This window comes from Mesocricetus auratus, unplaced genomic scaffold (genome assembly GCF_017639785.1).
Source record: "Mesocricetus auratus isolate SY011 unplaced genomic scaffold, BCM_Maur_2.0 Super-Scaffold_100691, whole genome shotgun sequence".
NCBI lineage: Eukaryota > Metazoa > Chordata > Mammalia > Rodentia > Cricetidae > Mesocricetus > Mesocricetus auratus.
Genome location: NW_024429267.1, coordinates 36,448,144 through 36,466,769, shown reverse-complemented (window position 1 = coordinate 36,466,769; position 18,626 = coordinate 36,448,144). Strand labels below are relative to the sequence as shown.

General features: G+C 47.0%; 1 protein-coding gene across 2 annotated transcripts in view; it reads right to left on the bottom strand.

Moving 5' to 3' along the window:
* The window catches only part of Nmnat3 (nicotinamide nucleotide adenylyltransferase 3), a 115,699-nt gene extending 98,431 nt beyond the window's left edge, over positions 1 to 17,268 (bottom strand). Inside the window, exon 1 of one of the 2 annotated variants that reach the window (XM_013120984.3) lies at positions 17,151 to 17,268. The gene's annotated coding sequence lies outside the window, so the exon portion shown is untranslated. The remainder of the gene's footprint in view (positions 1 to 17,150) is intronic. The other variant, XM_021233366.2, reaches the window with a different exon arrangement.
* Positions 17,269 to 18,626: the final 1,358 nt, after the last annotated feature.

The window sequence follows — 18,626 nt, the reverse complement described above, 5'->3', positions numbered from 1 at the left end:
ACTATAGTCCAGTACAGCCAAGATGTGTGGTCCCATCTGACCGCACCATGGTTTCCCCAAGGGAAACCCTCTTCTGCCTGGGATAGGGGAGGTTGGTGTGTGTTAAGTGCTGAGCAGCTGCTGGCCAATTAGCAACGGGATGGCATCCTAAGGTCCACTGTGCCTTAACCATAGTTAACCTGAAAACTGGTTAATCGGCCCCCAGAAAATTGAGTGTTGACTATAATCTTACATTCACCATGATTTTTGATCATCAGTGACCTCCTTCCCCTCCATTACCCTTGTTAATTGAGAATTGACTATGCAGTTAAAGAGAATGTCTCCTCCACTAACAGAACTGTACCAGATTCATTTGACAGTCCCTCACAGCTCAAAAAGCATGTGTATCTGTGGATACATTCGTCTGATACAATTCATTTCCCCCAAGAACTTAGGAAATCACACTGAGGTTGCTGGGTGTGTGTTCCTATGCCAGTGACTGGGAAGAAAAGGGTGGAATTCCATTCAAGGCTAACAGGGAATTCAGGGAGCTAAACCAATGCTTGTCAAGCTTGACCTTTTGGTTAGCAGTGATCTCTCTATTCAAAGATGCCCAGCACAGTTCTTTGATTTGGTAGTGTCCTTGGCATTGTTCTTAGCTTACAGTTAGAGAAGATAAAAGAAGTAGTGCCTCTTCCCGCCGGCTTTTTTGATAAGGGAAAACACAAAGTAAGAAGCTACTGGGAGATGGGAGAATCTGATTATCAGTTCCAGAGCTACGTCTGAAAAATGAATTTCATGTAAAAGCGATGAGATCACAGGATCTTTTCCCTCCTCCAAAAGAAAGCATGGGGGAATCCGAGGTGACAAACGCAATGCCTGAGAACATGTCTGACAGGATCGTGGTGGTTCTTCTCTAATATCATAAAGCCACACACGGATAAATGTCACTGTGAGGAGCAAAGAGCCCCCCCAAAGGACAATGATCTGCCACCCCAGCATCAACTGCTTTTTCTCTCCAAGAGTCAGGACTGACTACAAACTGTTCAACACACATGCCTGAGCACCCGGACACCTGGAAGTGAATCCCTCCAGCATCTCCCTTTCTCCCAGCCCATTCTCCCAGGCCATGCCCTACCTCTGCTCCTAGCCACCATCCAACCACAGTCCCGCAAGGTGCATCTTCCCCTACAGCAAAGTGACTTATTTGTGTGTTTTCTCCTAGATTATGGGACTGTGTCCATTTCAGACTGGATATATCCTATGTGACAGAGAATGCCTTTTACAGTGTTTTATTATGAAGAATTACAAGCATACAAAAATAAACAGTATAATGAATGGCACATATACAGGCCCTCAGGTAATCACGAGCATACTTCTATGTTAACTTCACTGTTTGCCCCTGAAGTATATTAAATCCCATTAAAAATATCATGATATTTTTGTCTCTACTTCAAAAACAAAGATTCTTCATAAAATAATGAAATTTTCTTATATCTCTGCATCATGCTCACACCTAACAAAATTCACAAAATTTTGCAGTATTGTCTAATACCAGTTAAATATGACTGTATCTCTTATGTAAAATAAAATGTAGATACAGTTGTCATTGAGTACCCAGTGAATGGCAGATATGACTTGTCTCCATACCTTAAAAAAAAAGTGTGTCACATCCTGTCTTATGTAGGCTCCATCATTTCCAGATGCAGGAAAATGGGAGGAGCCTCCACTGAGAGAAGGGACACTGGCACTCCCGGGCACAGGTACAACATCTAAACACATCTTCACAGGATCCTGCAGTTGGCAGTGGAAGATATGACACTTGCTTACTAGGTGTGTCTAAAAGCCAAATCTAGAGCCAGGCATACCTAGTTGGTGACCCAAGTGTAATCTTGAGCAGGCTGTCTGAACTCTCAGACCCTTGGGCTATGTGTTTCAATGTGCATAAAAAGGACCTGCTTAGGGGCGTGGCCAGGCCATGAAGGTTAAGTGAAAGTGACCATCACAGAGCACGGAGCATCCGGGCTCATTCATGTCTGCACCACAAAGTCCAGGGCACAATTAAACACGAGCCTGTGTGTCCTTCCACACTGACCTCGCTCAGGTGAGGGCACCCTGCTCTCCAATTTCAAGGCTTCCGTCTCAGAAACAGGCTTGAGGGCCCCTCTCTGCCTTCTCTACCGCTCCAAGCACACCCCACAGATCTGAAGTCGAGCACTGTGTTTTTCTCCCCATCCTCAGCTGAGAGGGAAGGAAGGATTAAGGATTCTTACGCACAATCAAAAGTTTTGAAAACGGTGAGAAAGTCGGGACAGTAGGCAATCTGGGCCAGGAAGATTGGTTTGTTGAGAGTCCTCATATCAGGGTAGGAAAGGTTCCTTTCTTGCTGAGGTGCTTTAAGAAAGAACTTCTCTAACTGATGCCAAAGGGGAAAGATTAACATAGTAAGTCTTTCCTTGACCCCATCCCCCACCCCCACCTGCAATTTAGGTGCTTTTTTGTCTGCACTCACTCACGTTTGGAAACACCATCTAGGACATGCCCTGTGAGTGGAGCCCCACCCACTCTGCTCTGAACTGCTGGGCTAGCAGCCCTTTATGATCCCGGAGTGTCTGACAATCAAAATGGCAGAGACTTCTACACCTCCAAAACACTCATGGATGCATGAGCCCAGCAGGACAGGCCAGAGTTCCGATTGGATTTGGGCACTGGATACAAGCTTCTTAAGAAGCCAGGGGCTGCCACATTCCCACCTCTGAGAGCAGAACTGCAGCAGTGAGAACTGACAGCAGGGAAGGCCTCGTGTCACCTGAACATGGGGGCCAGCAGCGCCTGAGGTCCAGCGAGGAGCAGTAGTCACATCCCTGCTTCTGCTCCATTCAGAGAGTGGAAACTTTACTTCGGACGACAGAGACACTCCTGCCCACTGCGTTTCCAGAAAGCATTAGGGAGCAATGAGCGCAGCTGTCAGTCTTCCTTGTGGTTACTGGAGTCTGCTCTCCTCACTTAACAGAAACAATGCATGTTTTTCATGAATACATTTCCTAACAGAAACAACACAAGCTTCCTCGAGAAGTAGAAGCTCCATTTTGCTGGATTTTTAGAGGATAGCAATTCATCAATATTTTAAGTCTACCATTTCCACTGTCAAGTACCACAAAGTCCAGTGTGGTGCAATTTTGAACTAGACAAGCTGCCAGGGAGGCATCCGGGCTGATAGAGAAGCCTGTCTGCATCAACACTGGTCTTAGGGCTTGAGCCTCCTCTACCCCAGGCATGAGAACCAGCCAGTTTCAGGAACAAACTGAGGAAGGAGCCACACAGGCCCAAAGTGCTAACTGCTACTGAGACACAGTGAAAAACACAACTAGAGGAAGTCGAGCCTGAGTCGATGTCTTTCTGAGGGTTTCTGTTTCTGTGATGAAAATATCATAACCAAGAACAACTGGGGGAGGAAAGAGCTTATTTCTATTACCACAGTCCATTCTAGAAGGAAGTCAGGGCAGGGATCTGGAAGTAGAGGCCCACTCACTGGCTTGCTCAGCAAGCTTTCTTATAGCAGTCAGGACCACCAGACCAGGAGTGATACCATCCACAGTGACCTGGGCCCTCCCACCTGAGTCATTAATTAAGAAAATGCACCACAGACTTCCCCCAGGTTGATCTGGTGGTGGCATTTCTTCAATCGAGGTTCCCTCTTCTACAATAACTCTAGCTGTGTCAAGCTGACATAAAAACTAGGCAGTATAGTCACCCAGTCACCTGCCACTACTCCTTGGCTGACCTCCTCTGCTCAGTGTGAACACCCAGCTCCTGTGATGGGCAGCATGGACATGGACTACGGTGGACACACTGTATGACCTCTGGGAGCTCATGACCAATGAGAGGAGGCATGGTGTGATGGTTAACCTTCACTATCAACTTGTCTGGATCTAGAGTCACTATGAAACACACCTCTGGACATGTCTACAAGGGATTTCCAGAAAGGCTTCACTGAGGAGGGAGGATCTACCTACCCATGGGCTGGAGTCCAGATGAATGAAAAGGATGACATGAACTGAGCACAAGCAATTACCTGCTCACTTCCTGCGGGTGCAATGTGTCCTGCCACTCCACGCTCCCGCCACCACCACGACTACACTTCCTTGAGCTGTAAGCCAAGGTAAAACCCTCCCTTCTGGAAGTTGCTTCCTTTGGGTGCCTGATGACAAAAATAGGAGAAGTCACTAATCATCACAAGAATTCTGTGGCAGGGCAGTGATGGCCCCTGCCTTTAATCCCAGCACTTGGGAGGCAGAAGCAGGTGAACCTCTTTGAGTTCAAGGCCAGCCTCATCTACAAAGCCAGCTCCAGGACAGCTAAGGCTGGTACACAGAGAAACCCAGACTTGGAAAAAAAAAATCTGTGATGGGGCCAGATGTAAGGTGTGGTATGAAGAGAGGCCTGTGTCCAGGGGCCTTTGAGGGAAGTATCCTGATTTATTCTTCCTCAGGGAGGAGGGCATATGTGTGATTTACTGCAGGTTGTCTGCAATAACTAAGGACTGGAAGCAACTAGAACACACCCACAGAAAATTGATTAAGCAAGCTAAGGTAGAATACTATTCATTATAGAATAGAGTGCATCTGTAATTGAGAGGGGGAGGTGGGAAGAGACATCTTCTGCCTACTGATAAGACACTCCATCCCAGATACACTGCTGGGAGGGCAAAGTGCTTAGTTACAAAGTGATACATGAGAGCACAAACTCCAAAAGAATATAAAAATAAACAGCGGCTGTCTATGGAAAGGCAGGGAGGGGTAGGAGAACATTTTCCTGTACTTGTGTGTATGTTTATCTTTTTTGAAGAATTTTAAAAGTGTGTGTGTGTGTGTGTGTGTGTGTGTGTGTGTGTGTGTGTGTGTGTGTGTGTGTGCACTCACGAGCGCGTGCAGGTACCTGCAGAGGCCAGAAGACGGCATCAGATCCCCTGGGTCTGGAGTTACAGGTGGTTGTAGGCTGTCCAACATGAGTGCTAGAAACCAAACTCAAATCCTCTGCTAGAGCAGTCGCACTCTGCTCCTATTTGCATGACAGTGACAACAGACAAAACAAAACAAACCCAACCTAGAAACTTTGTTTGACATTTCTTAGATATGGGGGCAGGGGGCCTATATAGTCTTCTACTATGCCAATGACATCATTTTCCACGCACAAACTTTCCTTACAAAGTGGTGGTGATTGTTTCTCATCAAGGGATAGGTCTATCTATATTCTATCCTCTTGAAACCAAGTAGTCCAGTAAACATGGCAGAGGCGATGCTATGAGATTTCAATGGCAGGTGGAAAAGATTATCCAGCTTCTACCTGGCACTTTTGGGACTTGTTCCCATAGGCCAGCTGGCATGCTGTGGGAAAATCCAGGTCATACCACAAGGTTCCAGATGAAAGCCACTGTCGTCTGCGAGCCACGGAGTGAGAACGCCTTTGAGAAGGGGCCAGCCTCAGCCAGCAATTGTCTAATTGTAACTGAGTGAGAGACCCAGAGCAAACCTGCCTAACCAAGCCCAGCCAAGCCCAGCTCCCCACACTGTGACATAATGGTAAAATGATTGTTTTAATTTCTAAGTGGTGACCTATACTTGCTTTCCTAGGGCAGGAGCTTTCTAACAAGTTTACCTTTGACTAGCTCACTTGGTGGTAGCAGAAACACCCCAGTGGGGCAAGGGTTTAGTTGGCCCTGAGGAAGAAGGAATACACTAGAACAAATGAAACATGTTGACTGCATGCTCATGGGTGTCACAGGAGGAAGCACACAATGGGCTGCTGGACTCAGAGACTCAGACTCTGGGAGGATATGTGATGGCTACCGGGATGCAGACGACACTCACGGAAAGGGGACCGTCGGTTTCCAGGCTACAGATGGAGTGGATAAAGAGGGGGCTGTGAGGATGTCCCTACTGAAACAGCAAAGGAAAGGAAGCAGGCTGGGGAGGCAAAGAAAGAATGGGCAGGGAGAATGAGAAAGTCCAAGAATGGCTCAAAAGACAAGAATAGCTTAAGGGAGAAAACCCTGCTGGAGGACACGGCTGGGAGAATGCCTGTAAGACCTGGCAATGTGGCGGTCACCTGTGACCGTAGCAGCTGTGTCACCCTGAACCGGGATGTTCAGCATCTCAAAGCATTCCCACCAACACTAATCTGCATGAGACATATACATATACATATATACGTATGTATGTATGTATGTGTGTATATATGTATATGCAATCATACATATATTATATGTGTATACAGTAACTATCTTTTAGATTTAGATTATCTTATTTTTGAAAACATAATTACATGAATTTCCCTTCCTTTATCTCCTCCAAATCCTCCCCTGTACCCTCTTGTTCTTTTTCAGATTCACAGCCTCTTTTTTCATTAATCGTTGTTACACACATACATATTCCTATATACATAAACAACCTGTTCCGTCTGTATGATGTTAGTTGCATATGTGCTCTCAGGTCAGTCCTGCAGTAACTGTTTTAACCAACAGTCAGGACGGGTACAGAGTAGAGCAGGGAGCATCCACAGGCCGGAGCTTGTGAGCCAGTTGTGATTTACTAAGTGGCTGCTGGAGGCCTCTGCAGAGCAGGGTTTGGGCCCTAGCATCAGTCAGTGCTGTCTGTGTGTGCACAGGGCATAGCAATAGGGCATGAAGTAGAGTATTTGTCATCTTGGTTGCTGTGGAATGCACCCCAGAACACAATTTAAAGGGAAATGGCTTCATTTTTCTAAAATAGTGGAATCTTGAAATCTTCTGATATAAATTCTAAAGTACCCATAACCCGAAGCATATGAACTTTAGCCACTAGCCTCACTGAGTAAAGGCCTTGTTGTGGTGGTAAATATTCCAGTAGACACAATTATAATAAGCACATGTAGTGTTCCTAGGATCTTTCTTATGCCCCACATTGCCTCTGATAACCCTCCTCTATGTTTAGGAAAACAAAATAGATGGGATGGTTAGGGAGACACAACTACCTGGTGAATTAAGTCAAAATGTCAGCATATCCACAGCCCCTACCTCAACTGTGCACTGTGCACAGCCATTTTGCGATAAAGAACTGACAAAATCTTTAATTGGAGATGGAGTGTTTCAGTAGAGAGGCAGTGACTATAAATCATTTATTTGGGCACCAAAAGCCATAACTACAGAAATTCCCTGACACTCTGGCATCAGCACCAGTGTAGTAAATCCAGTAAACAGTAAAACATGGCATCGGAGATTTAACCGTGAGTTGATACAAATGAGGTTAAATGTTTTCTCCCAGTGAATTTTTCTTTTGAATGCATTTCAGTGTACTAGAGAAATAGCAGGAGTAATCAACAGAAGGGAAAACACTGCCACGAAACAGATAAATCTGATTACACCATCAGGCATGCTTTTGAAGTGCTGGGTCTCAAACCACAGCTGCAGAACACTAGCATTATGACTCTGGTCAATATTCACTGGAAAACATCATATTCTTCTTAAGGTTGTCTTTCTCACACATCTTGTGTTGGCTACTACTTAATGTGGTCTTCAACCTGGTGTGACTGGCTGGGACTTAGTGTGGAATGATGAACTGGACTATCTTCAGCCTCCTACATGGGTAACACTTGTGGCCTTAAGCACAACAGCAGGCATTGTCTGTGATATGTCCTTCGCTTCAGGTTTTGTCTTCTTGAGATGAGCCAGTTTGACTTCCATCCACCAGGACCTGCAGCTTTTTGTCCAGGTGCCTAGAATCAGACCACTAACTCACCCCTAAGAAATGATGCCCAAACAATGACTGACAGCACTGGTGTGTGTGTGTGCTCGGTCCCCAGACTTCCTGAGAGGACAACTCCAAGACAGATCATCTGTAGCCACCAGTTAAATTCTAGTTGCCCAGGTTGGGCTCCTGCTCAACAGGGCACATCTTTGGCTCCATTCCCCTGCTCCCTGCTAGCACTTCCTAGACTCTCTCCCAAATAAATCACTCAGACTCAAATCCATGTCTCAAATAAAGACATATCAAAACTCCCCAGTATCTAGATGATTGAATGCACTTCATTCAGGACATATTGTCGGCTGTGCTCCCGACTTTGGCCAGCAAAGGTATGTGGATAATACATGGAAGTCTACATATAGAACATGGTATTCAATTTCTGAGGCATCAAAGCCTGCACAATAAGACAGAATTGTACAGGGGTGGTCCAATGCTGCTGCTGCTGCTACTACTGGTGTGTGTGTGTGTGTGTGTGTGTGTGTGTGTGTGTGTGTGTGTATGTGGTGTGCACATCCACATATCTTGGGGACAGAGAGTACCAAAACTCCATCAATGATGCTCTCAAAAGTTGTAAACCCAAATCAACCCCTCCAAAACCACTGGATACCAGGAGGGGCACTTGATGGGGGATGTCCTTCTGTATACATGTTTCTTTTATTGGTTGATGAATAAAACACTGATTGGCCAGTAGCCAGGCAGAAAGTATAGGTGGGGCTACCAGATGAGAAGAATCCTGGGGAGAGGGCACAGAGTGAGGCCACCAGAAGACACCATGTAGCTGAGGAAGGAGTAACAGATTCAGACCCTTCTCTGGTAAGATAAAGACCACGTGAAAAAAACCTAGATTAACAAAAATGGGTTAATAATTAAGAGAGCTATCCAATAAGAAGCCTGAGCCATCGGTCAAATAGTTTAATAATTAATGTAAGTCACTGTGTGTTTATTTGGGGCTAAATGGGCTGTGAGACCAGGCAGGACAGAAATTTCCATCTTCCAGCATTAGCCTTTTTTCACCTTAAAAAACCCAAGATTCTAAGTCCACAGGGCTGAGGAAAGCACATCCATAGGTGATACATTCAAGGGACCCAGAATATGACCTTGAACTACAGGCATGGAGGCAGAAAGCCACATCTGCTTCAGAAGTAGTCAATTGAGCATACTTCTAATCCTAGCACCCAAGTGTCTGAAGCAGGAGGATCATCACAAGTTCAAGACTAACCTATTTCACAGTCCAGCTATGGCTACCTTAACTCAAACACACCATAATAGTTGGTTGCAAGATTTAATTCAGGATAAAGCTACAACTAAGTACAAACAGCAGAAAAGAACATTATCTAACTTGCTTCATCTAAATATCTATAGGAATGACGTTAGGTTTTGAATCTAGAATGGCCCCCATAAGCACATGTTTTGAATGCTAGTCTCCAGCTGATGGTGTTAATTTGAGAGGCCTGGGTAGGGCCTAGTGAGCAGAGGAGACTGCCAGGGATGGGCCTTTGGAGGTTATACTCAACCTTTGCTTTCTTCCTGGCCCACTGTGATGTGTGCAGCCTGTGTAACATACTGCATCACTAGGAACTGAGCTGTGTTACCAAGGCTTCCTCCTCAGAATGGTGAGAGTCAGTCTTTCTCCCTTGAGTTGTTTCTGTCAGATACAGTGTGAGGGTTCAAATAAGATTATGGACTCTATTGGGAAATGGAGAAGAAGCCAATTGCCTACATTGTACCCACATCCAGAAAATCTGAGAGAGGATGAGTTAAAAAAAAAATAGACTAGGGGGCTAGAGAGGACTCAGCGGTTAAGAGCACATGTTGCTCTTGCAGGGGACCTGGACTTGAGTTCCAGCACCGATATGGCAGTTCACAACTGTCTGTAACTCCAACCTTGGAGGCTCTGATATACAATTCTGACCTCCACAGGCACTAGGCATGCATGTGTTGCACATGCATATATGCAGGCAAAACACCCACACACATAAAATCATAATTACTAGCAAGGTTTTAAAAAGTAATAGACTGATTAATTTGGCAGAGGAAATTTCAAGACAGATAACATTTAGGCTTTGGCATAGTAATTGCTGACTTTTATTCAGATTTACAATGAAAATGTAGAGCAGGAGGACTTGAAAAACCAGCAGCTTAGCTAGGAAAGGGGTGTGTTTACAGTTCCAGACAATGAGGCTATAAGTGTTTGAAAGATTAACTTCATTAAAAAGAGGCCAAACGCTTTGTAATCTGTAATGGAACCACAGGAAATAGGCCTTGAGAACACTTTTTGGGAATTCATAGCAATCCCCTCATCTATCACTCCAGTAAACTCAAAGATTTTCCTTTGGTAGGGAGGCACCCTCCAGAGTACCCTGCTCACCCACAGATGCTTAGGAAAGTGCTTTTCCTGGCCCAGCAGCTGAAGGACATACTGCATGGTCCAAAGGGACCCAGCTTAATGCCAGAATTTGGCATTGCCCGTAGGGTCTTAGTTTTGTAAGCAAGTGGAATGTAAGTTACAAAGTCATGTAGCCTGGCACTCAGATTTTTAAGGAAAGCCTAGTGGGGCAGGCTATACAGAGAGGGAGGGTCAGATTCCTTACTGGGGGGGGCTCATAATAATGTGATGCATAAAGGCTTTGAAGTAAAGTCTAAGTTTCTAGGGAAACCCAAGGGATCTTAGAGGTGTCAGGGGTGTAGGACATCTGTTGAAGAAAGTTGCAGGTACCAAGTAGAGTCTACCCAATGGAGAGGCCATGTAGGCTTCGAACAGCAAGCCCATCAGGGTGGGGCTGCACAAGCCTGTTGGAACTCAAGATGGAGTGCATGCCCAGATGCTAGCTGTGGAGACGCAATAGTGCAAGTGTGCCCTGCTGTATTTCAGCCCTGCTTAGGGGCAACTACTGCTCCCTACAGCATCATTCCTCTTGTTCCAGCCAGCGTCAGTACTTTGGGAGTTTTGAAAAAGCAGGAACAAACTGGTAAAAGCAGGTTAAAAGGGGAAGCTTTGAAGGTTAGACCCAGGCTCTGGTTTCTTCCCCTCCCTCTCAGCTTATTGGTCTACCATGAGGAACTGGGGTGGTTTCTTTTCTCTTTCCTGGCTGTCAGTCACGTGAACAGCCACTACTGTGTGCCCCCACTGCCGCAATCCCTCCACCCTTCCCACAATGATGGGCTGAGACCAAATAGACCTTCCCTCCTCCCTTAATCTGTGGTCCCAGTGAGGCAAAAGTAACCAACAGGACTGATACAACAACACAGAAAATGCGAAGTCATGAAAATGAATTCTCCATTGTCCCACTGCTCACAGGATACCACAGGAACCCCAGGCAGGCTGCTGTTCTGAATAGCATCAATCTAATGGCTTCTGCTCTCTCTGCAGGTGGGGGCTCGGCTTCATGCTTCGGCACTGCACACGCCTCCACCTGTGTGGTATCCCGTGATCTCACTGTCTCCCTACACAGTTCATTCAGGCCATGCCCAAGTTTTCACCATCACAGTGATGATGGGCAGAGTGTCATTCTGCAGAACTCTCCACTTTCTGGACTGTTTTCTTAAGGCAGAATTCCAGACGAAGCTGAGAGGTAGTCGCATTTCAGTGACTGCCCCTCCTTCCACAGCTCTCCGAACTCTTAACAAACGCGTAGTGGGGAGCAGACATTAGCATCCTTTTTTTCCCACAGACCAAAAAAAAAAAAAGCAGTAAGACAGAAAGCGGCCAAAATAGTTTCATAAAAGAGGCCAGATGGGAATTAGAAGCTAAGCAGGCTTGGCTACTAAGGATAGGCTTCTTGTGACAAACACCTACCTCTGATCTTTAAAATGAGCACCCAGAAGTCAATAACAATTTCTAGCTAGACTCCTCCGTGCCAGGTACTCGTGCTAATGATCACCTGCTCACGAGCTCCCAGCCTCCAGCAGCCTTCTCTCTGGCAAGGGCCTGCCTCTTACAACAATGCCATTCTCCCATCTACCCCTCACTGAGCTCAAACTGAGGCTGTTTGCATCACTTGTTTTCACCCTCTTCCTCTGCATCCTCCGGAGCAAACACCCTGGCCGATGGAGTGCAGATGGCGGCGTGCTGGTGGCTATGGTAGGACACAATCACGCTGAACCCTGCTTGTCAGTCTTGTCCCACACTCTGCCAATCCCCAGAGCGCTGAGATGGGGAAGAATCACCACACACATTCTCACTCTCTTCTGCACAGGAGTTCCAGCCCCCTGTCTGTGACTGGTCCTGCCTTGGCACTTGGTTTTCACAAGAGGCGCGGGAGCGAGGTTGGGGGAGCTGATGGAGGTGTAAGGCAGGGGGGAGACTGGCTCTAATTTAAAAGCATCTTAGGAGCTCTAAAGAGCTTCAGGTTGACTGATGGACACATTTACTCCTTGGCACCCCTTTCATAAATATCTACCACTTAACATGCACTTTCAGGAGGCATAAATACCTCCTGCGTGTCAGCCTTTATGGAAGGGAGATTGCCAGAGCTATTTCTTTGCTCCATGGCCATGAGCCACACGATTACAATCCTATTAAAGCTGTGCCCTGGGAATCCAGGCCTGCCCCGCTGGCCTGGGTGGCAGTCAAACACTCCCTACCAGGAGGGGTCGGAGCCTCCCGTGCCTCTGTCCTTTGCTCTGGGGAAGTAGGCAGCTCAGCTCTCTAAATAAGGTTGCCATTTGTCAACATCCGTAGCCAAGCAAATTATGTTAGTCTGATAATATTCAGGCATAGAGAGAGAATGTTTTCCATAGGCATTTGGATCATGGCTTACCCGTAGAAGGTAGACATGGTGTCCCTCACAAGTGACTACTCTAGGAAGACCAGGCTTACCCTGATACCACTAGCCTAGCCAGCGTACACAGGTGCAGATAAACAAGGCCCACCCTGGGGGTCAGCAGCAGGTACTGTTGCCCTTCCCTCTCTGAGGTGACAGGCCTTGGCCGTCAAATGTTAACATTTATGTGAGCCTTCAGCCTGGTAGGCCTAGGCATAGGATAAAACAAGCCCTCTGGGCACTCTGTCCCTCAAAAGGAAGAGGGGTCCAGCACTCACCTCACCAGATATGCCCTTAGTTGAGTCAGGGCCAGCTGTGACCTTGATGGAGCCTGAGATGGGCAGTAATGACACCTGAGACAACATGCAACCAGGAACTGCATAGTAAACACTAGCAGCGAGCATGAGACCTACTCTTCTGCTTGGAAGCTGGAGGCCCACCATTTTAAAAGTGTACTTCTCGGTAAGTTCACCAGAATTTTTACAAAAGTGATCTGCAGTGGTCTTCGAAGGTGTGTGATGGCATGAGCATTCATTAGCCTCCAACCAACAGTATTTGCAGGCCCACTTTCACCCGCTGTCCTGGGACCCCACCTTGACGATTTGCTGCCGTGTATCTGCTTATATGCCCATGTCTGTGTCCAGGTTTCATGTGGGTCAAGACAGCCATGTCTGAGTCCCCACTCAAATCCCTAGGACCCTGGCTGAGGTATCTGTGTGAGGAAATGATACAGGCAGGCAGGACAACAGACCAGGTCAGTGCTAGGACCCAGGAACGTTTGGTCCCACAGTTGTGGAAGAGCTCCAGGCAATGGAAGCGGCACTGGGGCCTGCAGCCAGGCATCCCACCACATGAAGTCAGAGGAGATGACGGAGAAAGGCTCATTTGCTACAGCTGTGCCTCAACAGCTGCTGTGAGTCAAGATTTCAGGGGTAGCTGTGGCCAGAGGCGGGGCAGCAAGGAACAGAGCTGGCTTCCCTGGGCAAGAGGCCAGGCCCAGAGATGGCACCTCTGGATGGCAAGACCAGACAGTTATGACTTCCGGATGATGTGGACACACCTTCAAGCCAGGCACTTGTACCCTGAAACCCATCACCTCAGAGAACTTAAGACTGCCAGGGAATGCCTGGCTATCTGAGACTGGGAATGCAGATCAGTGGAAGACCCTTTGCCTAGGATGCATGAGGTCATGGGTTCAATCCCCAGCACCACAGAGGGACAAAGAAAGAAAAATGCCCACCTACGAGGGGAGGTGGTCTCCACTGTGACTTGTTAACCACCACCCCATTCAGGGGCTGCCTGGCTAATGCAAGGGGTGGGAGCTGCTGGCCTAGGGCCTGCCCTGTGAAATGGGATCTGTCCATCTTTACTAGGGAGCGGTGATAAATGAGCAGAGACAGACACTGGTCAGGACAAGCCACTTTATTTAAGAGCTCTGACAGCCCAAAGTGGTTTAACATAGATGCATGGAAGATTTATCTAGATGATAAAACACCTGCACTCAAAAGGCACATAAATTATGATTTTGCAGGTTTTATTTTTCCTTTACGAGTAACATTATACAGACTGAGCAGGTTATATTTAGGAATGTCTATGTATATACATATATGCATGTGACTGAAATTAATGAAAAAAAGGCCATGAATTTGAAAAAGAGCAAGGATGGGTATATGAGAGGGCTTAGAGGGAGGGGAGGGAAGAGAGAGGTCATGAAATTAAATCTTAAAAAGAAAAGAAAAAATCTTACAGTTTTAAGTAATAAGAGAAAACCACATGAGGCTGACTGCACTTCATACACATGGCCTGGTTGTCTAAAGAGCCTCTGCTAACGGACAGGCCTGGTTCGGAACTGGGGACACCCATCTGTGACCTTCATTTTCCATGTGTAGTCATGGTCCATGGGAGGACTGATAAACATAATGCAATACCAACGGCTATTGCTAAGCACTTTTCCATACCCCATTTGTGTGCTAAGGCTAGCCCTTCAGGTACTTATCGTGCTTATTATGAGTTGGGTATGATTCCTGAAATGAAAAAATAAAATAAAATAAATGACTTTAGTCATAGGCTGTGTTATGTGACTGGAAAGCCATGGGGTTATCCACCAGGGTGCCTCCTACATGAAAGCTTCAGTCCTCTGCAAATGTTTAAGCACATTAGTTATTTTTCTCTGCCTTCATACTCCTACTTAAAACACACACACACACACAAAACTTTATACTCCTATTTAAAACACACACACACACAACTTCAAAAAGTTCTCGGACTTATTTTCATTTGTTTATTCATTCATCTGTTCGGATATTTTGAGCATGGCTGCCTAGTGCAGGGCTTATAAAGTCCCATCGCTCCCAAGCTACTTGGTGAATAAGATCACCCTCAGGCAATTATCAAAGCCATACTACTATAGTCATAAAGACAACAGGTCAGTTAGAGCAACAGTAGCCCCCTGTAGGGGACTCATGCAGTCATGAGTTAAAGACAAATCCTTAAGGCAATTTTAGATCTGTGGGTTTTCTCCATTTGTTTTCTTCTTTTTTCTCTGGCCCAAGTTTTCTCAGTCTCTTGGGCCTTCTGACAGCACAGCTGGATAGAGGTCCACTATCATACAGAACACGCCTCTCATTTGGAGGCTGGTGCTTTATGAGGAAACCATTGCCATAGATAAGTTACCCCCACTAATCATCCCACCCAGCTCCTCATCCTCCACCACACTTCCCTCCCCACCTCATCAGTGTCTGCCAAGATAAGGAAGGGGCAACAACAGTAGCATAGTAACTTCCTACATGCCGGCTACATGCCAAGTATTCTGGGTACTCAAGATTCCAATGGCCTCTAGAGCACGCACTATTATTCTTGCTTTAGTTTATTTGGAGAAGGAAGGGGCAGGGATGAGTATTTCTTCAGAGCAGAACAATATGCCAAGACCCTGCTAAGCCTGCACAACCCTCACCACCCAGAGGACAAGTGACCTCTTCAGTGAAAGCTGGGAAGCTGCAGGTCTATGGCCACCATGTTGAAGTCTCTCTTCCAGTCTTGGCCAGCACACTGCCATGGCTTGTGAGGGGAACAGAGGTGCTGTGCCATGGCCATTCTTCCTCCTCTCCTCCCAGCATCCTTTTAATAGTCCTCTATTGACCACAACCCTCCCATGCTACCAGGCTCCTCCCTTAATTGTGCTCCCCATTCTGTTCTCATAGAGAAAATCCCAAGTCTGTATCAATACTGTGAACAATGACCACAGAAGACATCATTCAAAACATAAAGCATACCAAGCTTCTTTCTTTATCATTATTGTTACATACATATATGTATGCATGATTGTATGTACTGATTATTGTTACACACACACAAATATATGTATATATATATATATATATTATAACAACAATTAATGAAGAAAGGCCATGACTGAACCGATCCTCAGCTACGAAAATCATATGTCCGAGGAGAATGGACTAAGGAAGGGGAGACAGACCCCCAAGTTCAGTCCTGAGGAGCCTAGCCTCCTTGTAAGGCATTCCCCACCCCCATCCCTTGCACCCCACCCCCACCCCCTCCGAGCCTGCTGCTGTCCTCAACAGTTCTGGTAGCTGCATTCCACAAACCCATTTCCCCGTGGTACAAGCAACCCCATTTTAGAGCAGAGGCAAGGTTGAGGAACTGCTGTGACAAACGCCATGACCAAGGCAACTCGGGAGGGAAGCCTGTATTTGACCTATGTTTCCACATCACAGTCCATTAATGATGGAAATCCAGGCTGGGGTTGAAGCAGAGGGCTCGGAGGACAGCTACTTCCTCGCTTACTCTCCAAGGCTGGCTGAGGTTATACAACCCGGGACCACCTTCCTGGTAGGGGAAGTTGGAAGCCGTGTGGTGGAACCGCCCACAATGGGCTGGGCTCTTGCACATAGATCTTAAACAAGAAAAAAGCCCTGACACCCTTGTCGCTAGGTTAGTCTGACAGGGTATTTTTACCACCGAGGTTCCCTCTTTCCAGATGAGTTTCGCTTGTGTCAAGCTGATAAAAACTAACCATCACAGGAACTCGCAGGCTCTCTGAAGGCCAATCCTACTGACCCTCCTTCCCCAGCCCACATTGCTCCAGAGAAAACGCATTCCTGCGTTTCCACCCTGGAATTCAGTGATTCACCACGCAGCTTTAACTCGACAGGGTCTGCAGGCGGGGAACTTGATAAAACCTCTCCAGCACTCTGGGCTTTTCATCTGCACAGTTCGCACTAACTTGAACTTCCACACTTTAACGTATGTGGTTTATCTTTGCTGTAGGTCTCCCCTCTAGTCTGAGCTCGGCGGGGTGGCACGCTCCTTAAGCCAATGGAAGGAGAATACCGCATAACACACTGTAATTGTTGCACGCTTATTTTTAACTGACGGTACACATGCTGCAGGAGGGATCCGAACCCGTGTCACGCTTATACCGTCGGTCAGAAACGAAACTGCGGCAGGCACAGTTCTGCGCTCGACAGCTACCTGACGCACTTGTGCGCGTGCGCTCCCGAGTCGCTGCCGCCGCACGTCACGTGGGCGCGGGAGGAACGCGGGATCCAGGACCTCGTGGGCACCCAGGCGGGCAAAAGCAGGCCTCCAAGACCGTTGTGCTTACCTGCGCGTCGCTTCGCTCCGCGGCGGCACCAGGAGATTCTCGGGGACCAACAGGGACCACCGACCTGCTGCTCAGCCAGGGAGGGGATCAGGTTATTCGCCTTGACCCAGGCTGGGGGCGGGGCCTAGCGGGAACTTGACCTTGAGCTCCCCGCTTCCTGCTGTGGGCGGAGCGCGAGGGGTAGGCTCCGAACCTTGCCCCCTCCCTGAGGGTGGGTCCAACGGAGCCCCGCCCCTCTCACCGGCCCACGACCACGCCCAGTGCCCCTCCCCTTCTCTTCAGGTGCCCAGTACCGTTGACCGTTACTGCTTCGAGTTTGTTTTTATTTTTCGGTTTTGTGTTCCGTTTATTTTTTTAGATAACTTTACTCACTTTTTTTTGAAGTGTGAATTAAAAGTATGTCAAGCAATGTATGAACACTTCTTTACTTATGAAAGCCCCAAACCTCACTTGCTCTGTTCCACCTACAGCCCTTTTTCATCAGTCCCTTCTTAATTTTCACGGTCACTTCTCGTCGCTAAAAAAAAAAAGAAAGAAAGAAAGAAAAGAAAACAAAAGCTTCCGTAGCGATTTCTTGATTTATCTATTGACTTTCTGCCGTGTTAGATGAGGATTTACGCTCTTCCTGTGCCCTTGTCTCCCTCTTCTGACACGTTTATACCTCTGTTCTCCAGCTCTGCCCTGGTGAGGATGAAGGTTGAGGGGGATGGGGTCCTTAAGCTCACACAGTTTGGGGGATGGGGAAATGAGAGCTATTTTAGAAAGAAAATACAATTAGGGCTTTCTACTGAGTATATTCATTCATACTAAGAAATTGCAACCAAATCCTTAGAGATCGGGTCTTACTCCCTGAGGCCTTTGTATAATTTAGGACCCTCATTTGCTTTGCTAATACAGTGTGTAGCTTTTCAGCCTCCCCATAGCCCTCCATAACTGCCTAACACAAGGATCTTGTGGGGAGGAGTCTTTAAGACCAAGTTCACCTGCATCTGTCAATGCTTATGGAGCATGCAAAAAATAATAATTATAATGCCATGGAGGATGATGTCAAGGCTCTGTGACTGCTGAACGTTTAATCTGTCGCTCTTCCTAACCAGTGACAAATGGACTCCCGGGTGTGGGGAGTGCTCCATGAAGCTGACACTGGACCCCGTTGCTGTCTCCAGCCCCTTACAGTCTTCCCACACTCTTAGGAAGGGCCACACCTTTGTCTTTAATCAATACGTGGGCACACAGGTAGCCCCCACTAGTACCCAGGAAAAGGGTACCTCCCCACTCAGGTAGTAGACTGCATGCCCTCTGGGTCCATTCTCAGGACTTAGGGTACAATCTGTCTCCATAAGGTGACCCCGAGCAAGCAGCTTTACCTACTCCAGTTCCGGTTTTCCCTAAAATCAGCAGGAAAAAACCCCCAACACACTGGATTTGGAGGTTTAAGTGGCTTAATAGCTGAGTGTGTAGCGTCCTTTCGCTAGT